Consider the following 14,116-nt stretch of genomic DNA (forward strand, 5'->3'; position numbering starts at 1 on the left):
AATAGTCTTCCATGTCTCTACATAATTTTGTGGACATATGGAATACATCTATTTAATATATTTGTTATGCTAATTCTAACATCTCTGTCAACTGTGTCAGTTGGGATCGATTGATTTTTTTTTTCTTTATTATGATTGGATTTTCCTGCTTCTTTGCATGCCTTGTAATTTCTGATTGGAAGCTATACATTATGCATTTTATCTTCTTAGATGCTGGATATTTTTGTATTCCTATTAATCTTCTTGAATTTTGTTCTGGGATACAGTTAAATTACTTAGGAGCAGTTTGATCCTTTTGGATCTTGCTTTGAATGTTCGTTAAATGGGATCAGAGCAGTGCTCAGTCTAAGAATGATTATTTTTCATTACTGAGGCCAGACCCCTCAGAGCACTCTGCCCAATGCCCCATGAATTATAAGGTTTTCAGTCTGCTGATGGGAACAGACGCTATTCCTGGCCTTGTGAGAGCAGCCAGGCAACTTTCCAGTGGTTCTTTCTCTGGCCTTGGTTAGTTTTCTCACATACATGTGCTGATCAGTACTCTTCTGAATACTCAAGAGGCACCTTCTGTAGATCTGTGCAGTTCTCCTCTGCAGCTCTCTCCTCTCTGTCTTTTGTCCTGCAAATTCTAGCTGCTTTGTTCTTCCCAAGCTCTCAGTTCCATCTCCACAACCCAGAGACCACAGTCATCACAGTTTGTAGTTAATAAATGAGTGTGATTATCTGATTAATGTCTGACCCTTACTTCATAATCACTGTCTCCTTGAGAACAGGGTCTTGGTCTGTTTTGCTCATCATTGTATTTCCAGTGCTTCACACAGTTTCTGGTTGATAGTAGGTCCTCAATAAATACTCAGTGAATAAAAGAATGAACATTAAACCCAATCATAACACATGGAAATACTAAGTTCCTAAAGGCTTCGTGGACATTAATTACAGTCTGAATGTTGATGTCCCCCCATGTTAGGAGGTGGGGTCGTTGGTAGGTGCTTAAGTCACGAGAGCAGAGCCCTCATGAATGGGATTAGTGCCTTTATAAATGAGACACCAGAGAGGTCCCTCACCCCTTTCACCATGTGAGGACACAGCAAGAAGGCGCTGTCTATGAACCAGGAAGAGGGCTCTCACCAGAAGGCGACCATGCTGGCACCTTGATCTTAGACTTCCATCTTCCAGAAATGTAAGAAATAAATTTCTGTTTATAAACCTCCCAGTCTCTGGTATTTTGTTATAGAGCCTGAACAGACAAAGGTAATACGTAATCTTTTTATCAATTATCTCTCTTTTTTTTCTCTTTTAGATTTACTGAAGTTAAAAAGAATGGCTCAGAACTACATTTATTAACATGGATAAACCTCACATAATGTTGAATGAAGATAGCAAGTTGCCCAAGAATATGTTCAATGTGATACCATATGTAAAGTTTAAAAATATGGAAAACATACTGTATATAGTTAAGGGATACATATATCTAATAAGTGTATGAAAACATGCATAGGAATAAACTACACCAAGTTTAAGATAATGGTTCCTTCTTTAGAGGAGGAGAGGGGAGTGATAACCTCGGAAGGGGGTATAGAAGGAACAACTTTTGATCCTTGAAACTCCAAGTGTGTTCTGCCAGACCAGCATCATCATCATCATTTGGTAACTTGTTAGAAATGTAGAACCTTGGCCATCACTCCAGACCAACTGAATCAGGATCTGCATTTTGACAAGATCCCCAGGTGGTTCACATGCATAGTAAAATATGATAAGCACTGTTTTTGGTGGAACTATAGGATTATTGTTAACTGTCTCAAGTGTGAAACTGATGAGTATGACTGTGTCAAAATGCCTTAATTCTTAGGAGATGCATGTTGAAGTATTCAGGGGCAAAGTGACATTGCTGTCTGCAACTTACATTCGAAAGGTTCAGAAAATAAAAGTAGTTGAGATGAAGTAAAGGTGGCAAGATGCCTCTCGCTGGGGTCATCGCCATGGCCGGGTGTGCCCGCGGGTCCGCGCGTGCCGTGCTCGCCTTCCTGCTGGCGCCCGCGCTGGTGGCCCTGCTGGTGGCGCCGGCGCGGGGCCGGGGTGGCCGGGGCCACGGGGACTGGGGCGCCGCCGAGCTGCTGCCGCCCCGCGAGAACGCGGCGCTGGTGGCTCGCTTCGTGACGAACGTCTGCGACTGGGGCGCGCTGGCCACCATCTCCACTCAGGAGGGGGTGCGCGGCCGGCCCTTCGCCGACGTCTTATGGCTCAGCGACGGGCCCCCGTCCAAGGGCAGCGGCGTGCCCTACTTCTACCTGAGCCCTTTGCAGCAGTCGGTGGGCAGCCTGAAGGAGAATCCATATGCTACGCTGACCATGTCTTTGGCAGAGACTAGTTTCTGCAGGAAATATGGATTTGATCCCCAAAGTCCCCTCTGTGCTCACATAATACTATCAGGAACTGTTATCAAGGTGAGTGAAGCAGAAATGGACGTTGCAAAGAATTCATTATTCATTCGACACCCTGAGATGAAAACCTGGCCATCCAGCCATAATTGGTTCTTCGCTAAGTTGAATATAACCAATATCTGGGTCCTGGACTACTTTGGTGGACCAAAAATAGTGACGCCTGAAGAATATTATAATGCCACATTTCAGTGAAGCAGCATGTGGCGAATTTAACCTCATGTGCGAAGTTTCTTAGGAAGTTTCGTGCAGACTTAAAGCGCTTCATGTTTCTTTATGGAAAGTTTCCCAGATTATTAGACAGTTTTCTTCCCTTGCTTGCATGTTTACAGAATTGAGATGGATTGTTACCGCATTTCTTGGAAGATGAGATTGCTGGATAGATTTATATATATTTCCGTATTTTGAAGCCATTTTCATAGAGACATGTCATTCATTATGATCAAAGAAGTTTTGTTCCATCAATTCCAAATAGTTTGCCAATGGTGCTCCTTAAAGAGGAGTGGGTACCAGTTTCAGATTGCCCATTGGCATTTGAAAGTACTCAAGTACGTGTTTCTAATTACTGAAAACCACTGTGCTGGGGAGAGGTGTCATGCCTCCACGGGCTGCTGCCTGAGCCTGTATTGAGGGCTTGGCTCCTGTTACAGTGCACCTGAATAAATCTTGCCGAGGCAAACGAACAGTGACGAAACACAAATGGAGCATCTCACTCATGGTCCATTTATGTCTGACAGTCCTGGGTGTTGTTGATCCAACACAGGGCAAGACTGTTTCTTATAAAGAACTTTAAAAAAAGCTTTTGAAGTCTAAAGTGATAATTATCTAGAACAAAGGAAGTTCATAAAACTTCCTGAATTTGATTTAATCAAGGAAGTTCATAAAATTTTCTGAATTTGATTTCCCCAGCTAGGTGGACACTGTATAATCAGTTTCCTCCACTCAAAATACATAGACACAAGCATACATTTTTTTTTTTTTTTTTTTTTTTGCCCCAAAATGGGATTGCGAAGAAAGAAAAGAAAGGAGGGGATTTTGTGTGTAATTTGTTTCTGGTGTTCTTTTCTAAGTTAAGTTAACGCAGGTATGGACCAGTTTAAACCAGGGCCCAAGTCCATCTCCCAACCATTCTCTCTAGCTTCTTTTCTAATGCTACTCTCAACAATGAACTAAGCCTTCCTCAGCTGCTTCAGATCTCTAAATGGTTTCTAATGCTGTTACTACCTAAATCATGTCATCAGAGGGAAAACAACATGACTTTTAGAAAAGAAATCACATTTCTTCAGAAGGGAAAAAACTGTTTGCTTTTATTACCTATATACATGATTTCAGAAGACTGTATGAGATCCATCATAAAGAGGTGTGTCAGGAGTCAAGCAACGGAATCCTTAAATGGCTAAGAGAGAGGAAGTTGAATATGAGTTTGAAGACTACAAAATGAACTTATCTGAAGTCGAGCAAACAGCTTCTCTTTAAGAAAAATGATGTATCTTAAACTTGGTAGAGTAGGTTTCTTATCCAAGGCATTAATAATTAAAAGCATTATTTTCATGAAAAAAAAAAAAAAGGTGGCAAGATGCTAATGACTGGTAAATTGAGGTGAGGGGTGTACAAATGTTCATTGCACTATTTTCATCTTTTATGTAGATTATACATGTTCACTATTTCAAATATAGAATATGTTTAATGGAATTGCTTTGAATTTAAAAATCTGCTTGGGGGAAGATTAACATCTTGACAATATCGAATTTTTTCATCTATGAACATGGTATGTCACTCCACATGTTCAGGTTTTCTTCTCTGCTCTTCAGCAATGTTGAAAAGTTTTCTTCATATAGATTTTATTCATTTATTGTCAATTTACACTTACTCCTAGATATTTGACAGCTTTATTGTCACAACTGTGAATGGATTCTTCTCAGTTATATTTGTCTGTTGCCAGTATATAGAAAGCTATTAATTTCAGAATATTTATTTTCTAATTTGTTACTATACTACACTCTTATTTTTCTAATAATTTCCCAGCTCATTTTCTTTTTTTTTTTAAACAAGTTAACCTCTTTTTAAAATATTTATTTATTTTATTTATTTTTGGCTGCATTGGGTCTCTTAGCTGCGGCATGCGGGATCGTCGTTGAGGCATGCGGGATCTTTGGTTGTGGCGCACAGGCTCTTTGTTGAGGCACACGGGCTTCTCTCTAGTTGTGTTGTGCAGGCTCCAGGGCGCATGGGCTCTGTAGTTGTGGTGTGCAGGTTCCAGAGAGCATGAGCTCTGTAGTTTGAGGCACGCAGGCTCTCTAGTTGAGGCGTGCAAGCTCAGCAGTTGTGGTGCATGGGCTTAGTTGCCCCACGGCATGTTGGATCTTAGTTCCCTGACCAGGGATTGAACCCGCGTCCCTTGCATTGTAAGGTGGATTCTTTACCACTGGACCATCAGGGAAGTCTCCACCCAGTTCATTTTCTTGAAATTTTTAGGAAGACAATGATAACATCCGAAAATAGTGAAAAGTTTGTCTCTTCTAATATTTTTAGAGTTTTTTTAGTTGGCCTATTAAATTGATTTCCTGCATGATTTAAATAGCAGTGATGGTGAGTATCATTGTCTTCTTCCTGACTTTAATCGAATGGCTGCTAGTGTTTCACTGTTAATGTAATGTTGTTTTTAGTTTCTCTTATATTCTTTTTATTGTAATACACTAATAACTTTTATTGAATTAGAAATGCCTGTTAAATTATATTAAGTCCCTTTTTGGCAACTTTGGAAATGATTTCATTGTTTTTTCTCTTATAATTTATGAATATAATAAATTTTTTATAATAAACTATATTTTCATTTTGGAAATGAAACTCCTTGGTCATTATTCTTTTAACATAATGCTGAATCTACTCTTACTAACATTTTATTTTTTCCATCTATATTCACAACTAAAACTGGTCTATGATATTCATTTCATTTGCTTTCTTTGTCAGGTTTTAGGATCAAAGTCTTAACATAAACCATGATATTCCTCACTGTAGGTTGTTCAGTACACACTGGTGAATTGAATTGAATCTAGCTGCTGTGGTGTTTCACACCTAGTTCCCTGTTCATTACTTACACACAGAAGCCCAAGAACAAACATGCCATGGGTAAGACAAGCCAGGAAAAATACCGTCAGATCATGAGCATCAGCTTAAGACCATAGGCTTTTAAAAACTCCCTGTAGAAATACGTATTGGATGGAAAATATCCAATTGATTTTTGAAAATCAGCTTAGTCATATTCCATTTCTAAAAATAAAGACAAACTGAATATAACCCTTCTAGTAAAATGGATAAAAGACTATTACATAATCAAACCTTCAAGGAAGGTAGAAAAATTTAGTGCATGGGTAGGAAAGACCATGACTAGCTCTCAGAATACTCAATGCACATTCACAAAGCACAAGTGGTATTCTGACTGTCTTGTTCATTTTTTATACCAAGTCTGACCCAGTGCCTCCCACCAGAGAAACTCTTTAATAAGCATTTTTTGAAGGAACCAAGGAGAGATGATTCTTTGTTGTCCAGCTATCACATGGGGGTCATGAGTGCCCACAAGCCAAACTACAGTGCACTGGAGATCCCACAGCTCTACATTGGTGCGCTGAGCTTAGAGTATGATGCCTAATCAACCTCTTTTCAGTCACTGCACACATGTCGGTACCTCGAGGTACAGGGGAGGAGGGAGGGTGGGGGACCCCTGGGCTCTGCCTCCTCAGCCATCATGGCTGCCGTGCCGTGTGCTGGGGTGGCTGCTGAGTCAGGTGCACCGGGAAGGCTGGCCGACTCCAGCTGAGAAGCAGGACCACGTGATAACTGATGGTGTGGTGTATGTGCCAGGGGACAGGAGCTGTGGCACACACCAGCAGCTATTTTCCTGCGTGAAACCTATATCTTAGGAACCTAAGTACGTGAGTATAAACCATAGTGTTTAGCAGGAATAGAGCCACAAGTGGCATTCTAGAGGTATTCTGAAGTCAGTCCAGCCTCTGGGGTCCCTCAGGAGTCCCTTCGCTGTGTCACGCTCCCTCCACAGCTGCTGGGCATTTGCTGTTGGGAAATCTGGCAAGAAAACAGAACTGGAAAGTCTTTGGGGTGACTTTGGAAAAACCACAGGCTGAGAGAGTTGTTTCAGAGTCTCCAAGTGAGGTGTTATTAGCATCTGTGATGCATTTGTGACCCAGCAGACTCCCGGCTTTTGGAACAGCATTTTGTGAAAAGCCAGATGACACGGAGCAGGTGTGTCTCCCAGCCCTTTGATACAGTGAAACATGCAATCCGTTATCAAGTCTGCTCCTCCACCTCCTAAATGTAACTTGAAAATGTCTAGTTTTCTTTATCCCCACTGCCACTACCCTGGTGCAAGTCACTGTTTATCTACAGCCTGGATTTCTGCAGAAGCTTCCTCACCAGTGACGCGGCCATCGTAGCAGAGCTCCGGGAAGGACGTTAACACTGCAGCTTATACAGGCAGCCCCGCGCCCAGCACACGTCTATTCCCACAACAGGTTACAGTAAGAAGATGCCCTTTAAGTCCTGCTATACTGCCTGGCCGCTGCTCTCCCTCCTTCCGTCTCCTTCCTCGGATCTATTTTCTCTTTGTGATTTATTATTAGTTTTGGAATGTTTCAAGCAAATAGAAAAATATAAAGAGTAATGTAACACGTACTCACGCATCCATGACCCAACGTTCTCATATTTTAACATTTCACAAAATTTTCTGGAGTTAGATAATCTAAATGAATGTTTATTATGAAATACAGTTGACACAATGCAGGGTTTAGGGGCACAGTCGAAAAATCCGTGTATAACATTTGACTCCCCCAAAAGTTAACTGCAAATAGCCTACTGTTGACAAGAAGCCTTACCGATACTATGGTCAATTAACACATATTTTGTATTATATCTATTATATCCTGTATTCTTATAATAAAGTAAACTAGAGAAAAGAAAATGTTATTAAGAAAATCATAAGGAAAAGAAAATACACTTACAATACATATACGTATTTATTGAAAAAAATCTGCATATAAGTGGACCCATGTAGTTCAAAGGCATGCTGTTCAAGGGTCAACTGTATATTGCACACAGGGAAGAATATATATAATGTAAATGAACATATTAGGCACCACTCAGCTTAAGAAATAGAATATTACCAAATGCCCTTTAAGCCTCCCATATGCCCCTTCCAAACCAGAAGCTATGTCATGCCTCCCAGAAGTAACCACTATCATGAATTTTGAAATAACTGTTTCCTTGCATTTCTTTATATTTTAACATATATGTATAGTTCCTTAATGTTTTTTCTTAGTTTTTCAAAGGTTTTGACCTTTATATAAATGACACCAATCTGAATGCATTCTTTTGTGGTTTGTTTTTTGTTTTGTTTTTTTTTTTTGCTTTTTTTCCTAGCAGTCTGTTTTGGGAGTCATATCCATTGTTACAGGAAACTGTTATTCATCTGTTTTCACTGCTTTCCAATTTACACTTCACATGCAGCCAGAGCAATCTTTTAAAGATATAAATCCAGTTATTTGTCACCTCACTGCATGAAACCATTCAGAGGCTCTCCAATGCTCTTGGAACAGAGTCACAGATCCCTGGTGTGGCCTACAAGCCCCCATGTGACCTGACCCCACCACCCACTTGCATCTCATCTCACTCCCTGGGCTGAAATCCATTTCAAAAATCTCAACAAGCTGCTCTCTTCCTTTTGGCCTTTGCACACACCTGGATTCTTTCACTCTTCACTGGCTAGTCCTGCTCAAATTTCAGGTCTCTGATTAAACCTCCCTTCTTTAAATGGATTTTCACTCACCACTCAGTGTAAATTAGGTGCCTCTGGTTTTACCTCCTTCCTACCCTGTTTCTTCAAGCACTTACCACAGTTTTGTTATTATATATTTATTTGTGCATTTATTTTTTTTACGTACTGAGTGCTTGTTTCCCTTAAGTTTTATTGAGGACAGGATCACATACATTTTGCTCATAATGGCATATCTAGTCTTAGCAGAGCCCTGGCAGGTAGTAGGGTTCAAATAATTATCATTCAATGAGAACTGGAGCCAAGAAAAGTTGATGCAGTCATGACCAAAAAAAATTGTTCAGTTCATGTATTCTGGGACAATTCTCTGCTGGATAAAAATTGTTAAAAATGAAGGTGTCAAAGCATTTTCAATAAAGCATGTTAGGTGCGGTATGATCAGAGGCAGATGTTAAGCTTTTGTATTTGTCCTATATGCTGACCCGAAGAAAGTGACTGAGAGGCAACTTAATGTAGCATGTGCTATGTTGCATTTTAAACATAAAATATATAAAAATAAAAAGTATTGAGCGCTTACTTGTGCGGGCACCAATTTAAGTCCTTTGCATGAATGCATTGATTTAATTCTCATAAGAACCCTAAGAAAGAGGTGCTTCCATTATCCACATTTTTACATTATCAGGAAACTGAGGCACTGAGAGATGAAGTCACATGCCAGAGTTTATACAACTAGTAAGTGGCAAATCCAGGCAGTGGTCCCAGGCAATGTTATTCCAGCTTTCTTCACTATTATGCTATATATATCACCTTTTAATAATTTTGTTCAAGAAATATTTGTGGCAAGAATAAACGATGAGGTTTATACCAAAGTTCAAGCAAACTGCTATAGGCCTAAGGAATGACAGAGTTGGATTCCATAGATGGCTGTCTGCTGTAGCATTTCAGATGGTCCCTGGGAGGCAGATGGGACTCAGAGGAATGGATGTGGGAGAATGATACTGTCCATGACCCAAGACACATCTGCAGAGTGTGAGACACATTAGGGAAGGGGATGTGATTTGGCGTCAATGGACAACAGGTGGTATGAAACTGATGGAAGTTTGTAAAGAAAGACCCCTGCCAGAATGCGGAGGGTCTTGAATGATACTTTCGGAGGTTCCTAAGTTTTTAAGCAGTGCTTGGGCTTAGGCAAATGCAGTGTCGTACTGAATATATAATAGAATCCTGTCCCGGCAACAAGTGGAGCTCAGATGTTACAGGTGAGGAAGACTGAATGACGCTTCTCCCCTGTCTATATGTAGCCATTTATTTCCATAAGAGCTGAAGGGCCCCTGAGATTCAGATATACAGAAAAATGTCTGATGGCTGGGGGGACCTCAAAGGAGGAGAGTTGCAGGAATAGACATCAAGGAACCTAGAAGAGAGTTCACTGTACTGGACAAAGTTAGGCAAAAAGAACTAGGATCAGTATTGATGCCTCAGATCAGAGGGCATTGCTGGGTCTGGGTTCACTGGGACCTGATCACCTCCCCAGAGTGTATGTGCCATAGGAGAGAGGGGCTGTGGACACTATGAAATAGACTCATTCTAATACTTCATCAGAGCCTGAGTGTGACTGGTGGTGTAGCCTGGCCTTTGGTGTTACTAGTTTCTCCAGCCTTGTGTGTCATGAATTCTGGGCTCAGCCAAACATAAGTGGGGCAGGGGTGATGGGAAGTTCTAATCCTGGAAAACAAGGATAGGTTAAATTCCTGGACACTTATATGCATTGCATGGGAACTCCTGGAAATTCTTGGAGAGAGAGCTTGTACAGGAGACTAGAATTCCTATAATCATAAAAGTGGTAGAGCTGAACCCACAAAACTTGGGAAATAATAATAATGGGACTAAATCTATTGTCCCTGGATGCTGAAATCTGAGACACTTGGGATACATAACACTTCAGCCCAGATTTCTCTACTAAGCTCTGCTCCGGACATCTCTACTTGGACGTCCCACATTACCAAAACTGCAACATACCAATAACTGAACTCATTGTCTTTCATCTACACCCTTCTCCTCCACTGGCTTCCTTATCTTAGTAAATTGGCACCATTTTCTCTCAGTTACTCAAGCCAAAAACTTTTGCATCATATTTTATTCCTGTATCTACTTCAACGTCTATATGCAATCCACGAAATCTTGCCTAGTTTACCATCTAAATAGCTCACTCACCATTTTTCTCTCATATCTCACACCCCATTCTTAGCCTCCATACAAACCAGCAGCATCTCCACCCGGGTGACTGCCACACCAGCCTCCCAACTGGTTTTCTTACCTTGAAATCTACCTACCCAAATACCCTCCCAACTGGTTCTCCAGCACAATTGTTCTAAAATTCAAATCTGAGCATGAACCTCCCTGAACCCTTTAAAACACTTCAGTGGTACCTTGCTGCCCTCACCATAAAGTCCAGATGGGTATCACCAGTGCCTTGGACCGTGGCCGGCATCTAGCACACACCTGTAATTATGTGTGCATGGAAACTGGAATGAACTTGCATGTCTCCTTTTAACTTGCTGTGAGCACGAAGGAGGCTGACTTCCCTAGACTGTAATAGCAGCTGACACTTACATGTGTTACACATTGGTCATCTGTCTTTTTACTTTGCCTGTTTATTTTCTCCTGTGCAGAAATGTTTAATTTTATTATAATCAAATCTATAGATCTTTTGTAGTTTGGGGGGTTCAAGTTATACTTAGAAATTCCTTGCCCATTTTGAGATTATAAAAACATTTCCCTATATTTTGACCCAGCAATTCAATAATTTTATTTTTCGCATTTAAATATTTAATCCTTTTGGACATATTTGTACATATGATGTCAGGTAAGGGTCTAACTTCATTGATTTCCCATGCAGTAGTCAGTTTCCCCAAACAAAGAATCCATTCTTTCCTCACTGATTTAAAATGCCACCTTAATCATTTATTAGATCCCCATACACACTTGAATCTGTTTCTTGACTCTCTGTTCTGGTGGTTCTACTTTTCAGTTCCTACACCAATATGAGACTATTTTATTATTTATGATTTTTGACATAGGGAGTTTTGAATATTTTAAAACAAACTTTTACCATGTGATTTCTTCCATTTAAAAATGTAGTCCCTCTATCTTACTTATTGAAACTTATGTGTGAAATAACTTGATTTCACATATGCATTTACTATACAAGGACAGATGAATTTAGGCAACTGAATATTTTTACACTGTAACATTCACATGCCTCCCAGCTTATGTGATTTCTTCAGAATCTCCTTTCAAGGGAACTGTTAGAAAAGTCATCTTTTCGTGCATACCCGTAGAGGTATTTTTCAATTTTACTATAGGATAATATACTTTTCTGAAAGTAATTTCATTATTATTGATGAGGACAGTCAACAATGTTTGTATAGTGTTAATTATTGTTTATACACTAAATGCCCATATCTCCTTTGAATTTATTTGTTTATTTTTAAATCACCTGTGTACAGCTTTGGCAAATTAAAGTTAGAGAAAAATGTTTGAGATCCTCAATCCAGAAGCATTAGAGTTTATTATAACTCCTTATTGGAGAATGATTTGATTAATGCATCTGTAACCAAAGCTGTTATTCCTCTCTTCCCCATTTAAACACAAAACACAACAGACTAAAAATAATCCCAAACGACAGATCATATCTCCATCATTATCTTAATAGCCTTGTGTTTTAAACACTTCTTAAAGAAAAATGAAATCAAAATTTGCATTTTATATATTTCTGAGCATACCATTAGAAAGTTCATATAATTCTTTATTAATCAAAACCAGAGTGTGGGAGTGAAATAAAACCATTTGAATAGCATAGTTCCTGTGTAAACAAAGCATAACAAATGCAAAAATCCTTAGCTAAAGGATTTAAAGCAAACATTACTCAATTATTTTGTGTCAGAATTTATAGGACTAACTAACATATGATTCAGCAGTCTCTCAGAATTCCTCCTACAGTAATTCGAAAGATACAAGGACGTTCATTGCAGCATTGCTGCAAGAGCAAAATATAGAAGCAACCTGGAAATTTAACAATGTGAGAAAGGTTTAGTAACTTATAGTATCCATATAACTAAATACCTATGTAAATGAGTTGCAAAACAGTATATTTGGTTTTATCCTCCCCCCCTTTTTTGGGCAAAATTACGCCAACACACCATAAAACACTCTCTGTGTTTACAGAATGTAGCAAGATGGAGGCCAGTTTAGTCTTTTAGAGGGAGATAATTTTTTTGTAGTAAAATATCAGCAGCTCAAGCTGGGTGTGTCTCTGTGTGGCATAGCTGTTGGCTGGCACTAAGAGATCTTGAACTCCTTTGTGTGAGACCTTGAGAGAAATTTGTAATTTAAAAGGAATAGAAGTTCTCCTAGAGCCTTTATTCCTTGGAGCAATTTCAGCATTTGTCTATAGCACAATATTTGCCATTTCTTCCCAGGCATTGTTGTTTATTCTGTTCTGAAACACTAGTGAAATGATCTGCTTCTGAAATTTCTTCTCACAATAATTTAACAATATCCGTTTGTTGTCACGTTTTGCTTTCCACCAAAATCATCATCTGTTGATGCATCAGATTCTCCTTTTTCCAAGTTCTTCTCCTTAGTCTACTAACATTACAGTAATAAAATTAAGGTCATGCATGTTGGTTAACAAGTTTCTAAATGCATTCTCCTTAATGAGTCTCTGTCCCCATCATTTTACAAACAGTGCCAAGAGGTGATTTGATTTTTCGCAGTTCATCCATGATTCATGACAAAGACAGTCCATAACCTCATCATTTTTTGCTCTTCAAAATTCTGTAGTTTTATCAGTTTTCTTCGCTAGTCAGGATCCTTCCCTCTTTTTTTTTCTTTACTGAAGTATAGCTAATTTACGATGTTGTGTTAGTTTCAAGTGTACAGCAAGTGATTCAGTTATACATACATATATATGTGTATATATGTATGTATATTCTTTTTCAGATTCTTTTCCATTATAGGTTACTACAAGACATTGAATATAGTTCCCTGTGCTATACAGTAGGTCCTTGTTGCTTACCGATTTTATATATAGTGGTGTATATCTGTTAATCCCAAACCCCTAATTTATCTCCCCCGCCCCCCTCTATCCCCTTTGGTGACCATAAATTTGATTTCTATGTCTGTGAGTCTATTTCTGTTTTGTAAATAAGTTCATTTGTATCATTTCCTCTTGACTGATGACTTCCGTTTGTTCAGGATGGAGAGATAAATAACTACTGAAATGGAAACAATCGTGTGCATTGCTGTTTAGAAATGGAAACAATTGTGTGCATTGCGGTTTTCCACAGCCATTCTACTCCCTGATTTTCAGATTCTGGAAATCCAGGGGTCTGGCCTGCACACATAAGAAAATGTCATGGATATTTTCTTCACTAGTCCACTTGGCCAAAGGCAAATCCTCACTGAGCCTTTCTCACGCCAGAACCAAGATAACATTCACTGATGAAAACATCCATCCCAGCAACTTCTGAATGATGGGCCTGATTTTAGACAGACTCGCTAAGACTGGAATTTAAGTTACTTGAGAAAATAAAGCTTGCAGCCGTCCAGCGCACACAAAGTGTCTGGGACAACTCACTGGCTGCGGTATTGTGTTATTATTGCAAAGCAAGCTCACTGTCTGCCAGGATTTATTTAAAATATCCTTTCTTCTTCGCATTTATAGACAGGATTCTAGTTTCCTATCCGAATCTGGCTTCCTTCCTTTTGTGAGGAAGTCTTTGAGTCTCTGGTAACAAGTGCCTTGTTCACTGGAGCCCCGGCTTACCGTCCAGCTAAGGGAATGATACCAGGGGTCCCTGAAAAACTCTTTCACACGGGAGGCATAGTT

At 39.6% G+C, this 14,116-nt stretch overlaps 1 pseudogene across 1 annotated transcript; it reads left to right on the forward strand.

The window, feature by feature from the left end:
- The first annotated feature begins 1,924 nt into the window (after nucleotides 1–1,924).
- LOC309625894 (protein CREG1 pseudogene) lies at nucleotides 1,925–4,005 on the forward strand (annotated as a pseudogene). Its single transcript has one exon. The product of its transcript is annotated as a protein CREG1 pseudogene (transcript).
- Nucleotides 4,006–14,116: the final 10,111 nt, after the last annotated feature.

Source organism: Balaenoptera borealis (assembly GCF_965194805.1).
Source record: "Balaenoptera borealis genome assembly, chromosome: 3".
In the NCBI taxonomy this organism is placed as follows: domain Eukaryota; kingdom Metazoa; phylum Chordata; class Mammalia; order Artiodactyla; family Balaenopteridae; genus Balaenoptera; species Balaenoptera borealis.